This window comes from Bos grunniens, chromosome 14 (genome assembly GCF_055505025.1).
Source record: "Bos grunniens cultivar Pamir isolate PY7600 chromosome 14, Bosgru_T2T1.0, whole genome shotgun sequence".
In the NCBI taxonomy this organism is placed as follows: domain Eukaryota; kingdom Metazoa; phylum Chordata; class Mammalia; order Artiodactyla; family Bovidae; genus Bos; species Bos grunniens.
Window position 1 is genome coordinate 29,431,229 of NC_141178.1, and position 9,788 is coordinate 29,441,016.

Genomic DNA, 9,788 nt, shown 5'->3' on the forward strand with positions numbered 1-9,788 from the left:
AGCCAGACTTGTGTGAATTATTGAAATATAAAAATGATAACAGAAGTCTATTGTGTTTTAGTGATTTTTCCACTTATTCCAGGAGTTTTGAACATTTCAGCAGGATGGAGGAATGACAGAAGAAAGGTAAAGGTTTTAGACTCCTCAGGTCTCTAGGGCACACAGGAGAGCTTCTAGGCAGGAATTAGAAAAGCCACTGGTTTAAGTGACTGAAGACATCTCTGAAATTAATTCTGACACCTGGTTTCTTTAACTTTCAAACCCTACTACTTGTCCAAGCAGCTTTACCATTTCTAATATGTAAAATGGGAAAATAATCTTATTTCCCAAAGTGGCAGTGAGAACTAAAAGAAATGTTTTACATTTCATTTATTGTATTGTACTGTATCACAACCCCCCAGGTCAATTCCTGGCACATAGTAAGGGTTCTACAAATTCATGTTTATCTTGTTTTGATTCCCTGTCTTCCCTCCAAGGTAACAATTCTAGTCTGGGGACAACTGGTTTCCCAGTGGTGAAATAAATGGCCTCATAAACTCCTTTTTTTAAAACAAAGTTAATTTTATTTCCCAGTAAAAAGCTTTCCCCTACAGTGGCCACCCACTTTTCCATCTTTTGTACTTCCTACATAAGCTAATTAAGTTAATGAATAAGCCATTGATCTGAGGCCAGCTAACTGATTATTTTAGAAATAATATTATGAAAAATCCTGTAGTATTAGCTAAACACATTCACAATTCACATTCAAAACTGATTAGTGTATTTGTTCTGCCTATCTGAGCAAACAAACACAAAACCAATTCTGAAATTGCTCAGATGCAAGGGAAAATTAAACATTATTGGAAAAAAGTGTCAATATTCCTATCAAGTGTTTTGGTTTGAGACAGAGTCAGCCAAATGCACATGCATAAAATCACTTGTGTAAAACTCACAAATATTTATGTTTAATGAAAAAAGCATGCTTAAGATTTACACTTAGAAAAAGACAAAATGAAACAAAATAAAAAATGCATATTAATGTTCCATATTTTAAGGTATTGAAGGAAATAAATGAATACTTTCAGTAACTTATGTGCAGTTGTGCTAAATTTCTCATTATAAATATCTCAAGGGTTTTTTATTGCCATAATTTCTAGACAATAAATTTGGTACTATTAATATAATCTAAGCTACTTCATAAACTAATGCTGATCTTCAAACTAATCTTCCACCTTTCTACTTACACACTATCCTCTACCTTGAACCTCCTATATTCAAATAGAATATTAGTACCTCTATGAAGTCTTTTCTTTTTTATCTTGTGAAGTCTTTTCTGATTACCCTCTGTCTATATCTTCTTCCTTCAGATTCTTAATGTAGTCATAGCTTGTTTGTTTGTTTTTTTCTTTTGTCATTGCATTGTACTATATTTTTATATGAGAAGAGACTGTTGCCTTCCAGGAGAGCCATATTTTAAGATGTTTATGTTTCCCCTAGTGTACAAATAAAATATGTTTTGAATGGAATCAAGTTTTTTTTCCTCTAAATCAGAATTTTGTCAAAATCATAGTTTTCTTTGTCTACCTTCATTTTATGAATGCTTGTCATTTGATCAATGCTTGTCATTTCATCATCCATTACAAGTTTACCTTTTACCCAGTTAATATTTTCAAGCATAAAAAATATTTTTTCTTTTCCATGAGAATTTATGAGTATATACAGTCAAGAAGAGAATAACAGAGACAAGTGAAGTATTAATATCTGTGGTTAGGCTCATTCTTTGGTCCAGTGAGTTGTTCCACCAAATAAGCTTCCATATTTTGCAATTCAAATACAGACTTCATTAATAATATAAAATGCTCTAGGTTGTGAGCCAATAGGTTTGCTTGTGATTACTGGACATAGTAAATATTAGATTTGTCAGTTCTACAGTTCTACTTTACTTTTCTTACTCTAGAAAATTTACCTTACTCATCTCTCTATTCTTTTCAGCTTCTACATGGTAAAGACTTATCGGAGAAGCCATATGGTTTGCTATCCTAAACTCTACCCCATTAAATGTATGATTGACCCAAATACTTACAAATAGCATTGTATTTATTTTAATTGGTTTTAGATTGCATTGAATAAAGTGATCAAACCTCAGATGTACAATTCAATAAAATATTAACACCCTGTAAACCACCATCCTTAGGACATATAGATCTTTCCCAACACTCCATTATCCCTGTCTTCTAATTATACATATATTCTACTTGTTGACTATGTAGTCAACTCTCTTTTGATATTTTTTCTGTGTTTCTGCCTACACATTTTCAATTGTTCAGCTTTTGTGTTTACTTATTTTCATCCTCTTTGTTTAGTCTGCTGATAATTACATGCAATGAGTTCTTAATTTTAGATACTGTACTATTTAACAGGACTATTATTTTACTCTTTCTGGTAGATATTAATCACCTGTTGAAATTCTCTATAATTTTAACTTGTTTATTCATGTTTTCTTAATTTTCTCTATATTAGTATCTTCCTTCTAGCAGCTGTTCTCTACTAGAATTTTACTGTTTTATCTTGTACATAGACAACTCAGAGGTCAGCCAAGTAACAGAAGTCAATTTTTACACAGAATCTTGGTGCTTCTTATCTGCATCTACTTTTACTTTAATGTCATTCCTAAAATGTCTCAGTCTTTATCCTTTCCCAGTGAGGCTGGCAGTCTTGCTTGGGCTCTGCATCCCTCTGCTACAGTTGGGAAGATTTTGTGGATCAGGGGCTGAGGTGAATGTAAGGTTCCTATCACATGCCCGCCTTCTCTCTAGTGAGACAGTTTCCCGTTGGTTGGTATCTAACACCTGAAATATTTTTATAGATTTTGTATATATTTAATACATTAGTTTTGGTCAATTTTTATTTAAATGAAATCATCATGGATGTTTATGTTTCCCTTCACTCTGTTATATATTGTGTGTCAGACTGGTTTATTCATCCCACATTATGAATACACCACAATTATTCTCACAGTTGGTGTTGCCAGGTTATTTTTTTCTAATTTTATCCCTCTGGTATGCTGTAATTTGCATTTTGCCCTTTAATTTGTATTTTTCCCAAATATTAATGAGGAATTAATATTTTTCCTAATATTAATCTTTGAATTTGTTTAGTAAACTTTAGCTTACTTTATTTCTGAAATGCTTATTCATATCTCTTGTTCACTTTCTATTATATTGTCTTGGTCTTATAGATTTATAAAATCTCTTCAGATATCCTGAAATCTTTGACCTTTATGTTTTACAAATATCTTTTAGACTCTACAATTTAATAATGTCTTTTAATGAATATAAATTCTTAATTTTTATGTAGTCTATTTCATCAATGTTTTTATGAATGGTTAATTTTTTTGTATCCTATACAAAAAAAAAAGTTTCTTTACCTCAAAGTGATCAAAGTATTCTCTGTTATAATCTTGTATAATGCTTATTATTCTTCATACAGAATTATATTCACAATTTATCTACAATAAATTTAAATAAGTTGAAATAGGGATAAAGTTTTATTTTTTATCATGTTCATTCACCATGCTTTAAAAAACATCTTTGTTCACTGCAATATAGTCCCATCTTTGTAATATAGCATTGGTCACTTTTTAAGAAAAGCTATTGTTTTAGTCCATATTTATCTTCACTTTGATTAGAAAAGTTTTATAAAACATCTTGACAAAGGGTAGGAAAAAACTTGCCTTTTTCCTATAAAATTTTCTTAGAAGTTCATATGTTATTGAACGTATAATACATTTATACAATATATATATAAATATATGTAAGGTATATCTTTTACATTTTGATGTAAAAGATTACATATTCATTATATACTCATCTGTGCAACATGTGTGAAAATTTTATTTTTATAATAAAAGTTTTCCATTGTTTATTCTCCATGTACTGCATCTTTTAAATTCTCTCAAAATAGTTTATCATTTTATTAGGCTTACATATTTTAAGTGTTTCATTTATTGGACTTAATGCATTTTTCTGTTATAAAAGGCATTTAAAATTATATTCCCACCTGCTTTTTTGCCACTGTTTTGATGTTAAATCAACATCTATACTAAATTTATTTAGGAATTCTAATGATGTATTTGGCCTTCTCTTGTGACTCAGTGGTAAAGAATTTGCCTGCAATGCAGGAGATGCAGATTCAGTCTTGGTTGGGAAGATCCCCTGGAGATGGAATGGCTACCCAGTCTGATATTCTTGCCTGGGAAATCCCATGGACAGAGGAGCTGGTGGGCTATAGTCCATGAGGTCACAAAAGAGCTGGACAGTACTTAGTGACTATATAATGATGTATTTATAGATCCATTTCAATTTTCTCTGTATACAAAAGTATAATTGATAATTCCTTGATTGCTTTATTTCTGATATTTGAGCCATTTTGTTAACTTTACCATGTAACACTTTCAGTAATAGAAGTGAAGATTTACTGAACTGGAGATATAACTTTTTTAGTAAACTTTTGAATCAATATTGTGAGAGAATTTATCTGTTGTTTTTTTTTATGGTGGTATACTTTTACAGGTTCTTATAAAAGTTCTGTGGGCTACATAAACAGGTGACAAAGGTTATCCTTTTCCTTCATTCTGAAAGAACTTAGGAAAAGATTATGCCTTTATATGTTCCACAAATGTTTGATTAATTTACCCTTGAGCCCTTTTGAGCTTGGTGTTTCTGTAGTGGGAAAATACAATTTCTTAATAATTAAAAAACTATTCAGTTATTTCCATTTTCTTTTGTCAATTTTGGTACATTTTGCTTTTCCAATTCCTATCTAGTTTAATATTAATTTTCAAATTAATTTTCATAAAAACTTTGTAACACCCTCTCAAAATTCTGTTAATGCTGATAGGATGTGAAGTTTTTTTACTTTTTTCATGACATTTATTATTATTTTTCTTGATTATTTTCATCAGAATTTTCTAAATATCATTAGTCTTTTCAAAGAAGCAATTCTGGTTTCTGATTTTCTGAATTTTGCTTAAGTTTATCAGTCTTATTTCTTCGTATATTTTTACTATTCCTATACTTTTTTTTTTTTTGAGTATAATATGCTTTATTTGGGTTAATTTACTTGAAACAAATATATTTACCTGAAACAAGTTAATTTACTTGAAACAAATATATTTTGCACTTTTAGCTTGTAGTTATCTATTTATGCCAACTATGTCAGTTTCATCACATCATGTTCAAATGTTCTATATCTACACATATTTTTGTTTGCTTTTCTATCAAGTAGATATGCTAAATTCCCCCACTAAGATTTGTGAGTTTTTATAAAAATTTATTTTCTATTAAAAACTCAGTTCTGTCTTTCCTATGTAGGGAAAAACAAACAAACAAAAATAAATAAAACAAACAATTCTCCCCTATTGTTTCTCTTCCCTGTGAATCCCCCTACTACTTACACAGAACCCTTCACTTCTGACACTTCTGGTCACCAAATGTGTGGAGGTTTCTCCCCCACAACAAGCAATTCTCTGTGACACCAGTTGGGTGTCCACAATTTAACTCATTCTAACATTTTCTTCCTGGTGATAGTCAGATCTCATGAGTTAAGGGCTCGGTCCCTCAAAGACTGCCCTCCTCTCCCAGCTTCAGACACCATTTAACAAGTCTAAAGGATCACTTGTGCTTCTAACTTACTGGCTATGAATTCAGACTTCAAAAACCCCCTTCCTTGGATTCTATTAACTTGCTAGAGTACTCACAGACCTCAGAAACATTTAATTATGTTTAGCAGTTTATTAAAGAATATGACAGAGGATACAAATAAACAGCCTGATGAAGAGATACACAGAGTAAGTTCTGAAAGGGTCCCGGGCACTGGAGTTTTTGTCCGTCTTGAGTTAATATGTTTTAGCCTCCTGGTGTGGATGTATTTGCCAACACAGAAGCTCTCTGGACTTCCCACTACTGGGGTTTTATTGAGGCTTCCTTACATATGCATGGTCTATTACTGACTTCAATTCTAGTCTCTCTCACCACTCTGGAAGATGGGAAGAGGGCTAAAACTTCCAACCCTCTACAAATGACTTGGTCTTTCTGGTGAGCAGATCTCATCCAGGAGTCATCGCAGTTTGCTCTGAGTCACCTCAATAGAACAAAAGTTGTTGCTCATGTTCTTATCACTGAGGAGTTTATAAGGATTTCAGTAGTCATGCGTCAGGAACCAAGGTCAGAAATAAATATTAGAACAATAGATGTTCCTGTAGTGTTCTTATAATTAGGAAATTATAAGCATTTTAGGAGTTGCATGTCAGGAACCAGGGACAGAGACCAATATATAAATATATGTATTTTATTATCTCACAGCCCTAAACTGTGCACTCTATTATCTTTTGCTCTCTTTACTTTGTACCTGCTCATTTTTCTTTCTCAACAAAATCTATAATCCCTGGTTTATACTTAAGAAAGTTAGTATCAGTAGGGATACAAGTAATAGTAGTAGCAGTAGTTGTCATCCTGTAGTTGTGCCCAGTTGTGTCAGATTCTTTGCAACCCTATGGAATTTTCCAGGCAAGAATACTGGAGTGGATTGCCATGCCCTGCTTCAAGGATCTTCCCAACCCAGGGATGGAACCTAGGTCTTCCACCTCTACTGCACTGGCTAGCGGCTTCTTTACCACTAGTGCCACCTCGTGGCAATAATAGTAGTGGTAGTGAAGGTGAAAGTCGCTCAGTCATGTCTGGACTCTTTGCAACGCCGTGGACTATATTCTTCCAGGCTCCTCTGTCCATGGAGTTCTCCAGTCCAGAATACTGGAGTGCGTAGACGTTCCCTTCTCCAGGGGATCTTCCAAACCCAGGGATTGAACCCAGGTCTCCTGCATTGAAAGTGGATTCTTTACCACCTGAGCCCCCAAGGAAGCCCAGTAGTAGTAGTTGTTGTAAAGTAATTCATGGAATTATCACATCATATTAGAAACTTTCATACAGTATTCCTGATTTTCATATTCCCCATTTTTTAGGTAAGGCAAATGAGGCTTATATATGCACACATCTGCCCCTAGTCTCTTGGCTACTAAACAATCGTCCTAAGATTTGATACCAGATCTATCTGCTTCAAATATGTTCTCATTACAGGTTGTTTAATAATACCAAGAAAAATTTCTGCATATGTAAATCTCAGAGTAAGCATTCATTCATACCTCTCAATTGAGTGACCTTACATAAACTCTTTTGTGTCTTCATCCTGTTAAAATTTGTGAGAAATTATTCAAATTTGTTTTACATAATCTTTCACTAAAATTAAGTAAATAAAACAATCCTGCACAAGTTATCTTCCTTGTTACCTACAACATTTGTAATTTTTTTTTCCTTCTTTTCATTATTGACCAAATACAAGCTTGAAAATTTCAACTATACTCTTAATTTAGTCTTATGATTCAGGTAAATTGTTTACCTAAAGTGTTTGCATGCTGGATTGGGAGCCTTTTTTCTCAGCCTATCTCCTGGCTTAGCATCTTCAACTTAAAATACCAATATGCCTTCTCTCATCAAGCCCCACTTCAGGAGATAATTAGATGTTGATTATTTATGATATGTCAAAATATATAGCAATGGTCAAATTCTTCCATTGTGGTCGATAGGTTCTCTGAATGGTCGTTGAACGGAAGGCTTGTTCCATAGTTAGAAATATGCCATGCATCAATGATAATACGGGGAAGCTCTGTGTTCCTATTTCCTTTAATGTGATATAGTTGCTTGTTTACTCTGTGATGCCATTTCCACTACTAAGTACCTCTGCATGAAAAGTTTCCATCTGAGTAATTGAAGTATCAAGAAAATCTCCTCTTTTGTAAAATGGGACCTAACTAAATGATTTTGGGCTTTCCCTGGTGGCTGATTTGTGGCTCAGCTGGTAAAGAATCCGCCTGCAATGCCAAAGACCTGGGTTCGATCCCTGGGTTGGGAAGATCCCCTGGAGAAGGGAAAGGCAACCCACTCCAATACTCTTGCCTGGGAAATTTCAAGGACAGAGGAGACTGGCAGGCTACAGTTCATGGGGTCTCAAAGGAGTCAAACACAACACCATTGTTGTTCAGTCGCTTAGTTGTGTCTGACTCTTTCCGACCCCGCGGGCTGCAGAATGCTAGGCTTCCTGTCCTTCCCTATCTCCCGGAGTTTGCTCAAACTCACCTCCATTGAGTCAATGATGCTATCCAATCATCTTATTCTCTGTCACCCCCTTTTCCTCCTGCCCTCAATCTTTCCCATTGTCAGGGTCTTTTCCAGTGAGTCAGCTGTTTGCATTAGGTGGCCAAAGTATTGGAGCTTCAGCATCTGTCCTTTCAATGAATATTCAGAGTTGACTTCTTTACAATTGACTGGTTTGATCTCCTTGTTGTCCAAGGAACTCTCAAGAGTCCTCTCCAGGACCACAGTTTGAAAGCATCAGTTCTTCGGTGCTCAGCCTTCTTTATGGTCCAGTTCTCACATTTATACATGACTACTGGAAAAACCATAGGTTTAACTATACAGACCTTTGTCAGCAAACCCATGTCTCTTAGTGACTGTAGCATTAACAACAACAACTTAATGATTTGGGGCAAATGTTCTTTGATTCCTTGATGTTGTTTATACAGAAAAGATCTCAATAATCCTTAGATTCATCAAAATTTATTTAAATTACTTCTCTTCTTATGTAAAAGAAAAGTTATATTGTCATTTTCCAATTCCATCAAAACTGTTTAACCCAGGGAAGTCTGCTAAATTCATTCAGCTCTTGTACATAGTGCACCAATTTTTGTGTGATACTTTAAAAATATTTTTGAAGTGTTAATGCCATTGCAAATACTGAAATTTGTATCAAACATATTTTCTCAAATCAAGCAGTGTGTTCAAAGTTCCTTTGAACTTAATTATAAATGAATTTAATTTAAACTCTATTAGTCTTCAGTAAATGATTTATTGTAACATCTAATGCACTGTCTCTTCAATGGTATAATAATTTTCTAGTTCATTGCAGCTATTTGAAAATGACATAAAAGCTTGGTTCACTAAAAATATCTTCTTGTTGTTAATGATTTATTGTTGTTCTTTATAAGCATTCAAAACAGTTAATAAAATTTTCTTATCACTACAATTTTTAAAAGATTTTATGAATTTCAGGTCACTGAATCAGTCATTTCTGTAATAAGAAATTATCTTTTTTAATTGATAATATTTTATAAAGCCAAGATAACAAAAATATAGATATATGACAGATAAGATATATAGATATTTAAATTAAGCACTTATTATAAATCAGACCATGTTCTAGGCACTTCAAATATGTAAGTGGATAAAGCAAGGGTCCTATATTTTTACGGCTTAATTCTAACATGTTAAAAATAAAAGGAATTCAATAGTTCCCTTATCTTTAAAAGCTTCCTGAGTTAGCAACAGTACCTTATTAAGCCATTTTAATACATAAATCAAAAGGTTTATTTTCCTTTACAACTGTCTTAATAAATGCTGTCAATCTTCAAATTTTAATGATATTAGACTTTTCAGTAAAACTTGATTTTTTACATGTGTTATATGAATTTTATATTTTAACCACAAAACAGTGTTGTCTCATATTAAATCCACCTCTATAAGCATCACAGAAATTATCCATGGACAAAGTTCTTGCTGCTGTGTGATGCTCAGTCAGGTCCAAATCTTTGTGACCCCATGAACTGTAGCCTACTAGGCTCCTCTGTCCATGAAATTTTCCAGGCAAGGGAACTGGAGTGGGTTGTCATTTCCTACTCCAGGGTATCTTCCTGACCCAGG